This window comes from Ahaetulla prasina, chromosome 4 (assembly GCF_028640845.1).
Source record: "Ahaetulla prasina isolate Xishuangbanna chromosome 4, ASM2864084v1, whole genome shotgun sequence".
In the NCBI taxonomy this organism is placed as follows: Eukaryota; Metazoa; Chordata; class Lepidosauria; order Squamata; family Colubridae; genus Ahaetulla; species Ahaetulla prasina.
In genome coordinates this window covers 47,177,968-47,190,738 of record NC_080542.1, presented here as the reverse complement: position 1 = coordinate 47,190,738, position 12,771 = coordinate 47,177,968, and the positions used below count along the sequence as shown (strand labels likewise).

The window sequence follows — 12,771 nt, the reverse complement described above, 5'->3', positions numbered from 1 at the left end:
TGTGTATGTAGTTGCAGACTTACTGCTGAATTCCATTATTCCTGTAATTCAGTTGTTATTGCTCTCCAAGTACTTTCCCATAAAGGTTTATTACGGGAATCCTATATATACAGGTTCTGAAGAGGAACAAGAAACACTTAAGTTTTCAGTAGTGGATTTAAAATCCTGTCGCTACCGGTTCGCTCGTGGGTGAACTTGTGTGCGTGATGCTTCTGCACATGCGGAGACATCCAGGCGGGTGGGTGGAGCCTACCGCTGCGGCTGCTACCAGTTCGCCTGATCCAGGGGCAAACCGGTAGCAATCCATCACTGATATGTTTTACTCTATTTTACAGACTAGTTTGACCATCAGTTACTGTACAATTGGTCTCTTTGTTTCAGATATTGTGCACAGTACATGACTTAGGATATGGTTTGGTATATAAACGATTTCTCTTTGATTTCAGCATTTCAAGAACATCCCACTAAATAAACATATTGTATGTTCGTTAGGGTAGCAGCTGTTCTTGCCGTGGGAAGCTTTTAGATAATGAAAAATAGTCAGTGAGACATTTAATAATCTGTACATTTTGTGTTAAATCTTATTTGGGAAAACCTTATTTTTGAATTTCATTTTGGGTTATCATGGGGCAGTGAATTTTCTCATCTTGATTCATAAGATTCATAATCACTGCAAAATAGTGTAAGCATTTGCATGTGAAAATGAATGCAGTATTTTTTTTTTTTTAAATCATTATGGGTTGGGTTCCATTTGGTTTATACCAAATGACTCCTCTCTTGTGAGAAAAATCATAGATGTAGAGGAATCTCTAGCAAAAATTAGTAGCTGGAAGTTTGTAGTGTCAGGCTGTGTGGCTTTGACTGGCTGGGCAAAAAGAAAAAAAGGTGAAGAAAAAATGAATCTGTTGGCTATCATTAATTACAAAATCAGATGTATGATTTGAAAAGTATTCCTGTTTCTCCTATTATTCAAAGGATTTACACCTTATTTCAGATTTCTCTTCTGCCATGCAGCTAAAAGTACCTAACAGTAAACGCTTATAATACTTATATATAGAAGCTGACATACATAGTTGGGTTGTACACAGGTACTCCTGGGACATTGGATGATAGCCAACACTTGTAATTGGCAATTTGCTAGGTGCATAGTGTGGTTTATCCTCAGGGGAACCTTCTGAATTGGATAAGTGAGCTATAATTTATGTTAGCAAGCTTGGCTAGGGTTTGAATATGAATCTTCCAGCTAAATATTCCATAATGGAATTCAAACTATTACATTCCCTAGTGACAGTTGATCACCAATTAAAGGTATTGACTTTTTTCCTCCTTGCAAGATTGCAACATGATCTACAATTTCCAGCCTGTGTTCAAATAGTGAAACTGAATAACTTAGTTTGTGGGGTTAGGGAGTAGAGAATTAAAACAATTTCCTAAGAGAACCATAATTTTAAGATTAAAGGTAAAGGTAAAGGTTCCCCTCATACATGTGCTAGTTGTTCCCACCTCTAGGGGGTGGTGCTCATCTCCGTTTCAAAGTCGAAGAGCCAGCTGTGTCCGAAGATGTCTCCGGTCAGGTGGCTGGCATGACTAAACGCCAAATGCACACGGAACGCTGTTACCTTCCCACCAAAGTGGTCCCTATTTTTCTACTTGCATTTTTTACGTGCTTTCGAACTGCTAGATTGACAGAAGCTGGGACAAGTAACAGGTGCTCACCCCATTATGCGGCACTAGGGATTTTAAGATTATTAAACTATTAATTGTAGTTGAATGTGATTTATTCAGTGAATCATAGTTAAATTATAGTTAACATATATGAATTCAGGCGTGCGTACCAATGTTAGATAATGGTTGAGATTATAAAAAAGTGCAGTTGTGTCTGTCAGTACTGGAGGTAAAAAGGAGATCATACTACAAACAGGAGAAAAAGAGACCATGTTAAATCTTGCATATCAGGCATCCATAATAGCTAACCATTGTTCCCAAAGCATGTTTCAGAATCCTTTGCAATATTTATGGATTCCTTATCAATTGTATGGGAAGGATTTTCCCCAAATTTAAAAACCTTGCCAGTACAACTTCCATAGCTTGAATTGTCTGCTCACATTTTGAAAATATGTATACTACTTCACAAAAAGTGAATATCCTGGGTTCTGGAAGGATTTTTGTCTCTAAACAGTCTCTAGTAGGGTTGTGCAGCGTTTTGTAATTATGTTTTTGAGAGCACGGAAATAAAAATGTAACCCCTATTTGCTAGACATTTTAGAACAAGAGTGAAATTGCTTCAAAACTGGTGTGATTAGGATTAGGGTAAAAGTTTTTCCTGCTGTGTGATTCTTAGAAAATTGTATTAAGTTATTGCAGATAGGTACTATATTTTTATTTGGAGTAATGCATAATCCTAGGGTTCTGACCCAGCTCCCCAAACCCGACAAACCCTCTGAAGTTAACTCAAAGATTCCTTTATTAGAAATGCCAGCCAGCCCTGGCAAAAACTTTCTCTCTAAGCCGCAGGCTAACAAGTCCATTTGGCTGGAAGATGAATAGTTGTCTGCTACAGCTATTCATCTCCGCTCCCTGCCTTTTATCCCCAGAGCTAGGGTGGCATTTCTCTAGCAGCGGTGGCTCTTCCATCCCAAGGATCGACCCACTCTTCTTCTCTCCTCTGCCTTCTGCACATCCGCGTGTCAGGCACTAGATCCAGCTGTTCCTCTTCTTCCTCATCAGCCATCTGCAGACCTAGAGGCTGTTGACTCATCATCTGAGGGCTGACGGACAGCCCAGGCTCTGCCTCTCTCTCTCTGCCACTCCATTCCCACTTCTCCTTCTGAGCTCTCAGGTTGACCCTCACTCCCACACCTCCTCCTCCTCTGATTCAGCTGCTGGAGGGCTAGTATCTAAAATGAGAGTTTATCCTAGCATAAATGTACTCTATGCTATAGAGTCAGAGTAAATTCATTAACTCTGATGGTTATAAAAATCTAAGTACTGTGTTTCCCTGAAAATAAGACTAGTCTTATTTTTAAGTGTGCGTCTAATATAAGCCAAAAATAAGTCCTAGTGAAGGGGAGGTGGCCAGCACAAGAGGTAGCAAGTGGGCATGGGCCAATGGTGTCAGGTAGCAGCTGCAGCCTGCACAGTACAGGTGAGTTGAATCCTTGTCCAAGCACGAGGTGGAGGCAGAGGTGCCGGGGGTAGGCAGACGATCTGGAGGTGCTGCACTGGCCATGGGAAAGCCAAGAGTCGGGCGGCTGGACCGGCAAGGGGCTGCAGGAGGCTTATCTTTGTGCAGCAGATGGAGGCAGAGATGCAGGAAGTAAGACAGAAAACAATCAAGCTCACAGAGCACCAAGGGCCCCTCATTTCAACCCTGAGCTACAAATATTGTCTTTTATTAATTATCTTAAATCAAATGTATGTTAAAAGCTTTGAATAATAAAATTGAGAAATATACTTTTATATAGTCACATGATTGGTCTGGAATGATTGTTTCCAGGGGCCTATTTGTATGACACATTCAGCTGGTTTGAGTTATGACGCTAGGAAAATTTGGTAAATGGAGCAAAAGATAAAACTGTCTCTGCTCCCTGGTCAGCTTTGTTATTTTGCTGAACAAGTTGGGGTTTGATTACTTTTCCCCCCCTAATTGCAATGGAAATTATATCATAGAGAGCCCGCAGGGAAAATGGGGGTTCTCTAGGCATTCTCTGTCCTTGGCTGTTTGGTTCTCTCTTTTCACCCCTCATCCTGCAACTACAAGGAAAAATGAAAAAGGACAAAAAACAGGTTGGTGTAGTTACGCTGCTATAATTTTTATTCTTAAAATTTTCACTCTTGTTAAAACCAAGTGGGAAATTTACAAAAAAGACCACTGACTCAGTTATTTCATCTGGGGCAGAGGTTTTCCTTCTTAGCTAAGGAATAGAATTGTTTTTCTAGCATTTTTTGCTGTGGTCATTAAGCGAATATACAGCCAGTCTTTGACTTACAATGTTCATTTAGTAACTGTTCAAAGTTACAGTGGCACTGAAAAAAGTGACTTATGACCATTTTTTAGTTGCCCCATGATCATGGATTAAAATCTAGATCCTTGGCAACTGGTTCATACTTTTGACAGTTGCAGTGTTCCAGGGTCATGTGATCATTTTTTGCAACCTTCTGACAAGCAAAGTCAATAGGAAAGCCATATTCATTTAACAACCATGTTATCAATTTAATAACTGTACTGATTCACTTAGGAACTGTGGCAAGAAAGTTCGTAAAATGGGGCAAAACTCAATTAACAAATGTCTCATTTAATAACACAAATTTTGGCTCAATTGTCGTAAGTCAAGGATTACCTGTAGTGATAATTGTTAAGTGAATCCATTCTAATGGTGTTTTTTGCCAGAAACCAGTAAATAAAGCCAGAAACTGATAAAAAAAAGTCACAAATTGTGGTCACTTGACTGCAGTTAATGCTGTGACTATTTACTGAGCACATAGCATGAACTCACATGATGGGGTGGGGTACGCTACCAATTATAAAAGTTTTAAAGACTATAAAGCACCAGTTCCATTGCCCTTTTAAATGCAAGTGGCTATTAAGTGACCAGTAAGTCAAGGACTTCTTAAATGTATTTGCCTACAAAATTATCAACTGAAAAGAAGATATGTAGCTTTGGGTGCTCTCTGAACATGGGTATTTGCTTGCAGACATTTTATTACCCAGCTAGGTAATAAAACATCTGCAAATAAATAAAGATGTAAAAGATAAAGATGCTTGTCGGTCATTACCACGAGCAGCTGTAGGACACTCTGATCATTGCATGATTCACCTTGTACCTGCTTACAGGCAAAGACTTAAAACCACAAAACCAACAATTAAATCAGTAAAGACCTGGACTGAGGAGGGAAAGTTAAACCTACAAACTTGCTTTGACTGCACTGATTGGAATATTTTTGAAGATACCTCTGCAGACCTGGATAAACTCACAGGTACTGTAACAACATACGTCAGCTTCTGTGAAGACCTATGTGTACCGACCAGGAACTTGTGAATATACAGTAACAACAAACCTTGGTTCACAGTTAAACTTAAGCAGCTACGTCATTCAAAAAAGGAAGCCTACAGAAAAGGTGATAAAACGCTGTACAATCAGGCCAGAAATGTATTAACAAGGGAGATCAGAGCATCAAAAAGAAGCTATTGTGAAAAGCTGAAGAATCAGTTCTCAACAAATGAACCAGCAAATGTGGAAAATTCTTAAAAAGATCACCGGCTATGGCAAACCACCTTCCCAGGCTGAAGGAAATCAACAACTGGCAGATGACCTGAATGTGTTTTACTGCAGGTTTGAAAGGTAACTACAGCCACCTATCTCCACAACCCCATCTCAGACACACCAACAACAGCCAAGCCTCCTACAATTAACCCCATCCCATTGGATTCACAACCCCTGTGATCACAGAAAAGGAAGTACAAGACCTATTTCACAGACAAAAGCCAGGAAAAACTCCAGGCCCAGACAAGATAACTCCTTCTTGCTTAAAAGTGTGTGCTGACCAGTTGGCCCCCATCTTCACCCATATCTTCAATAAATTACTAGAGATGTGCTATGTTCCTTCTTGCTTCAAATGCTTTTACTATCATCCCAGTGCTGAAGAAACCCACCATCAAGGAACTGAATAACCAGAACAGACCAGTTGCTCTAACATCTGTAGTCCTGAAAACTTTTGAAAGGCTAGTGCTGTCCCACTTGTAAACTATCAAGATGGGCCGGTGAATAGTGCAGGCTGGTAAAGCCTGTTATTAAGAACACAAAGCCTGCAATTACTGCAGGTTCAAGCCCGGCCCAAGGTTGACTCAGCCTTCCATCCTTTATAAGGTAGGTAAAATGAGGACCCAGATTGTTGGGGGGGCAATAAGTTGACTTTGTAAAAATATACAAATAGAATGAGACTATTGCCTTATACACTGTAAGCCACCCTGAGTCTTCGGAGAAGGGCGGGGTATAAATGTAAACAAACAAACAAAAATCCACTGTTAAACCTCTTCAAATTTGCATACTGAGCAAATAGATCAACAGATGATGCTGTTAATATGGCTCTGCACTACATCCTACAACATCTTGAATCTTCAAAGACATATGCAAGGATCCTCTTTGTAGTCTTTAGTTCAGCATTCAATACCATCATTCCAGACACTTTTCTAACTAAGCTAAACCAGCTACAGGTACCTGAACACACTTATAAGTGGATCATAAGCTTCCTAACAAACAGGAAGCAGCAGGTGAAGCTAAGCAGAATCACATCAGATACCTGTACAATTGGCATAGCCCCCCCCCAAGGCTGTGTGCTCTCCCCACTTGTCTTCTCTGTATACCAATGATTGCATCTCTAACGATCCATCTGTTAAACTACTGAAGTTTGCAGATGACACAACAGTGATCAGTCTCATTTGAGACAAAGATGAATCTGCATACAGATGGGAAGTTGAACAACTAGCCTCATGGTGCGACTGGAACAATCTGGAACTGAACACACACAAAACCGTAGAAATGGTGGTAGATTTTAGGAGAAACCCTTCCATACTTCCATCTCTTACAATACTAGACAACACAGTATCAATAGTAGAGACCTTCAAATTTCTAGGTTCTACCATATCACAAGATCTAAAACGGACACCAATATCAAAAGTGTCATCAAAAAAGTACAGCAAAGAATGTTCTTTCTGCGCCAACTCAGAAAGCTTAAACTGCCCAAGGAGCTGCTGATCCAGTTCTACAAAGGAATTATTGAGTCTGTCATTTACACCTCTATAACTGTCTGGTTTGGTTCTGCAACCCAACAAGACAGACACAGACTTCAGAGAATAATTAGAACTGCAGAAAAAACAATTGCTACAAACCTGTCTTCCATTGATGATTTGTATGCTGCACCAGTCAAAAAGAGGGCTGTGAAAATATTTACAGACCCCTTACATCCTGGATATAAACTGTTTCAACTCCTACCATCAAAACAATGCTATAGAGCACTGCACACCAGAACAACTAGACACAAGAACAGTTTTTTCCCGAACTCCATCACTCTGCTAAACAGATAATTCCCTCAACACTGTCAAACTATTTACTAAATCTGCACTACTATTAATCTTCTCATTGTTCCCATCACCCATCTCCTTCCACTTATGACTGTATGACTGTAACTGTGTTGCTTGTATCCTTACGATTTATATTTATATTGATTGTTTCCTGATTGCTTATTTGTACTCTATGACTATCATTAAGTGTTGTACCTTATGATTCTTGATGAGCATATCTTTTCTTTTATGTACACTGAGAGCATATGCACCAAGACAAATTCCGTGTCTGTTCAATCACACTTGGTCAATAAAAATTTCTATTCTATTCTATTCTATTCTATTCTATTCTATTCTATTCTATTCTATTCTATTCTATTCTATTCTATTCTATTCTATTCTAGGTAACATTATCTATGCTAGTGAGTGTGGTGCATAATTTGTAAAGATATTTATATGTCTATTGATATACATCAAAAACACCTCAGAAGCAACAACAATCATTATAGCATCACTGTAGCACACAAACCAACTAAAGCCGTCCAAAACATCTTAAGTAAACTAAAGGACCCAATAGCCAAGAAGCAGAAAAAACAGGAGTCATCTACAACATATGGTATAAGAACTGTAACAACTACTATGTAGGATAGACAGGATTACAGAGCACATCCACGAACAGCAAGTAGAAAACACAATGAAAACTATTCAATCTCACAACACCTGGCAGACTCAACCATGAGGGATTATTGGTGCCCCCTGAACTTGGTTGTTTTGCAAACATCTCATTACCCTGTAGGAAGTTAGCACCCACCCCTGTCCTACAAGAATGAAACATTTTAGGAAATATTAAAAAGACAGAATATATTTTCCTGGATGAGAAATGGAGAAACATGTTTTAAAGACAAAGCAATTCCCACCTTTTTGCCTCCCTCCCCTCAGCTTTGTCAATGGACCATCATCTGCAACACAATAGGATCTAGCAACAGAAACTCCCCACATGGCATCTGGGAAGATTACATTAGACAGCAAGGCTAGCTATGACCTTCAATCAGAATACTTTTCCTATGCTCCAAGATGTTCAAAGCCAGAGGCTATAAAACCCAGGGACTCCATGTTTTCAGTATCTTTTTCCCCACTTGGAATTGAACCCAGAAAGATATTTCTTCCAACAATTTAGCTACCACAAAGGAACTCCAAGCTAACCTAACCAATGGACTGGCCCACATAAGCCTCCCTTGCTAGCAGCAAACCCATTGAGTCTGTGGGTAAGTTTTCCTGGATCTTGGCCATTTGGAACTAGGTTTTTAAAAGAGTTTTGAGTATTGAGCTCAAAGGCTACTTGGCAGGAAATCCCCTGGAAGAATTGATTGAGGCCTGGGATGCCAGGCAGATACCAGTCTTAGTTGGCATAAATAAGAAAAAAGAGGAAAATTGTGTCGAAAATTGGCTTTGCTGCGGGATGACACAGGAAGACAAATTTGGCTAAATAAAGGTACTTAAAAGAAAAGGGAAATACCGTATATACTCGAGTATAAGCCGATCCGAATATAAGCCGAGGCACCTAATTTTACCACAAAAACTGGGAAAAACTATTGACTCGAGTATAAGCCGAGGGTGGGAAATGAGGCAGCTACTGGTCAATGTAAAAAATAAAGATAGAGCCAAGTAAAATAACATGAATATTTATTTGAACGAAAAACAATAAAAGTGCAAAAGGGGGAAGGAGGATTCCCAGCTTTAGAAAATTTAGAACTACGCCGCCTTTGGTATGACCTGAGCATAGCTCATAAAATTATCTGCTACAATGTACTTCCTATCAATGACTACTTCAGCTTCAACCACAACAATACACGAGAACACAATAGATTCAAACTTAAAAGTGAACCTCTCCAATCTAGATTGCAGAAAATGTGACTTCAGTAACAGAGTTGTTAATGCCTGGAATGTGCTACCTGACTCTGTGGTCTCTTCCCAAAATCCCCAAAGCCTTAACCAAAGACTATCTAGTATTGACCTCACCCCATTCCTAAGAGGTCTGTAAGGCGTGCATAAGAGCACCAGCGTGCCTACCGTCCCTGTCCTAATGTTCCCTTTAGTTGTATTCCTTTTATGTATTCAATTCATGCTTATATTTATATAATTATTTAATATGTATTTGACAAAATAAAATGAATGAATGAATGAATGAATAGAATAGAATAGAATAGAATTTTTATTGGCTAAGTGTGATTGGACACACAAGGAATGAATGAATGAATGAATGAGTGAGTGAGTTACTTCAACAACATTGTCTCACAGAAATTGACAATACAACTGCAAGCATGAAAATGAGTCCTCCTTTAGCTTCCAAGGGACCAGGGTGCCTCTGAAGGTCAGTGCTCTAAGCACTAAGAACCCAGCACAAATCTAAGCCTGTATGCACACCAATAGTGAAAATACCCTGCACAGTGTCTCTTGGCAGAGAAGGTTAATTTTCATAGACGTTGGGGTGGCTCTTTTTTTTTTTTTGGCAGGGCAATAAGGGTCTCTAATATCATTAAACCCAAGTGTGAGGAAAAAGACAGCAGCTAAAATGTTAAGGCCAGTTGTGTGACCTTCTCCAATACAGTTGGCCTGGCTGTTTGCCAAAACTTAAAACACCCTCCCATCCCCCTCCTGCTAAAGCTTCTTTCTTAAAACAATTGTGGTCTTTGCCTTTCATTGTGCCAATCGACTTTAGAAGTCTGTGTGTGTGTGTGTGTGTGTGTGTGTGTGAGAGAGAGAGAGAGAGAGAGAGAGGGAGGAGGAGGAGGAGGGAGTGCAAAAGGGGAAGGAGGATTCCCAGCTCTAAACAAAGGAAATCCCGGAATGCCAGCGAAGGCGGTGCTCACGTTCCTCCTCCCTTGCTCAAAAGCCCCAACATGATATTGGAATTGGATGCCATTATATACCTGCTGAGGGATAATTTGAATAACTTGAAAGATATAAAAGCTCTAAACATATTTGTTTAAAAATCTAAAATCTATACTTAAAATAAATGAATATAAAGTAATAAAGTTCTTTAAAGTTGTAATTCACTTTGCTGCTGAAAAAGAAAAGAAGCTTAACACCTTAAATGGTATTTATTAACTGAAATATCATCAAATCAAATATATAATGAGGTATATTATAATGACCTTTGTTTTCAGAAAGAAGCATGATGGAAGTTTTTCAATAAAGGGGGAAATATAGAAAAAACTTAGTGTCATGCTCATATATCATCTTTACAGATGTTGTTAACACTATACTATGGCAGCATATGATGGTACAATGTTTCAATCAATTTCAGGATGAAAAACTCATCAATGAGGAGGAGGAGTATAATTTATTAACCTTGTATGATATCAGTTTCTCAAGGACTCTAGAAGGACCCGAGGAAGAAATCTCTGCCCCCTCCCCACTTTCCCTTTCCAACCCAGCCTTCCAAGGGGACCTTTGAGGGAGAAATCTCTGCCCCCTCCCCACTTTCCCTTTCCAAGGCAGCCTTCCAAGAGGACCTCTAGAGCGAAAGCTTTCTCCTGGCCGTTTTACCACCACTACACCCTCCACGCCGGCCATCCTAGGCTGGGTTAGAAACGAGGGGGAAGTTCAAGGACCACATCGATGGCACGAGCTCAGATTGCCGGCTGGGGATGATGGGCGCTGCAGTACGATCTCGGGAGAGACTAGGGGGGAAGAAAGAATGACTGTTTCGCCACACCCTAGGATTGGGGAAAACATTGACCCTCCCCTTAGTTGCGGGAGAAGGGTTGCGCTTCAAAGCGGTCGCCTCCATCCATCAATCCATCCTTCCTTCCTTACTTCCATCCATCCATCCTTTTTTTTTTCCCAGCGAGCGGTGCGTGTGTGTGACATGCAAGCAAGACGTCTCACGGGGCGTGTGTGTGTGTGTGGTGGGGGTCTCGTCCCAGCCACCCACCCACTCGCTCCCTTTCCCTCTTCGGAGCGTGGGCTGTTCCCGTTCGCCCTGGCCTCCGTCCTCCGATCTCCTGCGCTGGGAGCGAGCGAGCGAGCCAGCAAACGGCTTCCGGGCACCGCGGACTTTGGCAAGGAGGAAGGTGGGAGGGAAGCGGAGCTGCCGGCTGTGGGGGGGTTGAGGGGCGTGCAAGAGGAGTGAGCGTGGAAAGGCCTTTTTGTGTGTGTGTGTGCGCCTGTGTGCCCTAGGGAGGCGGAGCTGCCGGCTGTGTGGGGGTTGAGGCGTGCAGAGGAGCGCCTCCTCCTCTTCCTCCACGCCGCTCCTCTTGCACGCCTCAACCCCACCATCCCCACCCTCTCCGCGTGAAGGTCACCTCCTCTTCCAGGCGGCGGCGGTGGCTCGGCTCGGCGGAGCGCCACAGCCGGCAGCTCCGCTTCCTCCCACTGGTCCCAGTCCAGCGAGCGGTGGCGACATGCGGCGCGCTCCGCTTTCACCGTTCGGCTGATTGGGACCGCTTGGTCCGCGCGGCGGGCGGGAGCCGCCAGCCTTCTCGGCCGGCGCTTTCACCGTTGAAACCCTCCTCCCTCAGCCGAGAAGGCTGGCGGCTCCGCCCGCCGCGCGGACTCAAGCCGGTCCCAATCAGCCGAACGGTGAAAGCGGAGCGCGCCGCATGTCGCTTTCACCGTTCGGCTGGACTGGGACCAGTGGGAGGAAGCGAGCTGCCGGCTGTGGCGCCCGCTGAGCCGAGCCGCCGCCTGGAAGAGGGAGGAGGTGACCTTCACGCTGGAGAGGGTGGGGATGGTGGGGTTGAGGCGTGCAAGAGGAGCGAGCGTGGAGGAAGAGGAGGCGCGCCTCTGCACGCCTCAACCCCCACAGCCGGCAGCTCCGCCTCCCACTGGTCCCAGTCCAGCCGAACGGTGAAAGCGACATGCGGCGCCGCTCCGCTTTCACCGTTCGGCTGATTGGGACCGGCAACAGGTCCGCGGGCGGGCGGGAGCCGCCAGCCTTCTCGGCCGACGCCACCGCTCGGGAAACCCTCCTCCCTCAGCCGAGAAGGCTGGCGGCTCCCCGCCCGCGCGCGGACTCAAGCCAAGCGGTCCCAATCAGCCGAACGGTGAAAGCGGAGCGCGCCGCATGTCGCTTTCACCGCTCGCTGGACTGGGACCAGTGAGGAAGCGAGCTGCCGGCTGTGGCGCCCGCCGAGCCGAGCCGCCGCCGCCTGGAAGAGGGAGGAGGTGACCTTCACGCTGGAGAGGGTGGGGATGGTGGGGTTGAGGCGTGCAAGAGGAGCGAGCGTGGAGGAAGAGGAGGAGGCGCTCCTCTTGCACGCCTCAACCCCCACACAGCCGGCAGCTCCGCCTCCCTAGGGCACACAGGCGCGCACACACACGCACACACACACAAAAGGCCTTTCCACGCCACCTCTTGCACGCCTCAACCCCCACAGCCGGCAGCTCCGCTTCCTCCCTAGGGCACACAGGCGCACACACACGCACACACACACAAAAGGCCTTTCCACGCCACTCCTCTTGCACGCCTCAACCCCCACAGCCGGCAGCTCCGCTTCCTCCCACCTTCCTCCTGCCAAAGTCCGCGGTGCCCGGTTGCCGCTGGCTCGCCGCCGCTCCCAGCGCAGGAGATCGGAGGACGGAGGCCAGGGCGAACGGGAACACTGCACCACCAGGGCTTCCCCGCGCCAATGCACAGCCCGCCAAGTTTGCGCCGTCCGCCCACCAGACACGGGAATGGGGGCCGGCCTGGGGGCGACAAATCCCGC

At 44.2% G+C, this 12,771-nt stretch overlaps 1 protein-coding gene across 4 annotated transcripts in view; it reads left to right on the top strand.

Moving 5' to 3' along the window:
* The window catches only part of DNAJC7 (DnaJ heat shock protein family (Hsp40) member C7), a 58,550-nt gene that overhangs the window by 721 nt on the left and 45,058 nt on the right, over positions 1 to 12,771 (top strand). The window lies entirely within an intron of this gene.